Consider the following 1,092-nt stretch of genomic DNA (forward strand, 5'->3'; position numbering starts at 1 on the left):
ACGTTGAACAATATGGGTCCAAAGACAGAGCCTCGGGGGGACCCCACCGGCCACCGGGCACCACACAATTGACTCCCGTCCACCACCACCCTCCGGGTCCCACCACGGAGCCAGTTCCCCAGTGCGGGGAATCCAGGCTGACCCCATCCGCGCGGGCCGCAGGCTCCCCGCACCGAGCCGGTGGAGGGGCCTTTCTGCACCGTCCCCACGCGCGACTCTCGAAACACCCGCGGTCTGGGCAGCTGGAAATGCGGAAGTGGCCGCGGCGCCGGCGACCGTTGACAGCTTCGCGCCTCTCCTGGCAGTTCCTTCTCCAGCGCGAGTTTCTCCATCCCCGGCGGACCGCAGGCCGGGGCGCAGGAGGCAGCTTTCCCTGCAGGCCGCACCGTGCTGGTCTCGGTGGGGGCAGAAGGAGCAATGGGCCCAAGCTGCAGCAGGGGCAGCTGAGGCTGCGTAGTAGGAAACTGTCTCTCACGAGGAGGGCGGCGACGGGGTGCCCAGAGGGGTGCTGGCATCTCCGTCCTCCGCCCCAGTTCACCCAGCCTGCGTGCGGCGGGGCTGGTCCCCCACCAGACGCGACCCCCAGCTGCGGAGGCGCGTGCAAGCCCCCGGGCGCAGGGGCTGCAGGCAGGGGGCAAGGACGGGTCTGGTGCCCTGGGGGCTGGGGGGAGGCGCAGGCGCCCCCACAGGCTTCCCTTTTCTCTCCCCCGGGACAGGGTCCGAGCCCGGGTGGGAGCCGGTGGCTCCCGTGCAGGGGAGCAGAGCCCGGTGCCTGCCCGCGGGGGCGGCGCTCCGGACCCCTGGGTCCGCGGTGCACCCGGGGGTGCAACACAGGGGGGCTCTGCACCCCCTGGGGCTACCGCGCATCCAGGGGGAGTTGCAACTAGGGGGTCTCCAGGCCCCTTGACTCTGCCATGCAGAGGGAGGAGGGTGCAGCCAGGAGGCGGGGGGTGGGGGGATGGTTAGGAAGGCCAAGGCAGAGATGGAACAGGAGCTGGCTTCCTGGATTAAGGACAACAAGAAGTCCTTTTTTAAGTACATAGGGAGAAGAAAGAAGGCCCCAGGAAATGTGGGGCCCTTGCAGGACAAGTC

Source organism: Gavialis gangeticus, unplaced genomic scaffold (assembly GCF_001723915.1).
Source record: "Gavialis gangeticus isolate Ggan-Ray unplaced genomic scaffold, GavGan_comp1, whole genome shotgun sequence".
NCBI classification, from domain to species: Eukaryota; Metazoa; Chordata; order Crocodylia; family Gavialidae; genus Gavialis; species Gavialis gangeticus.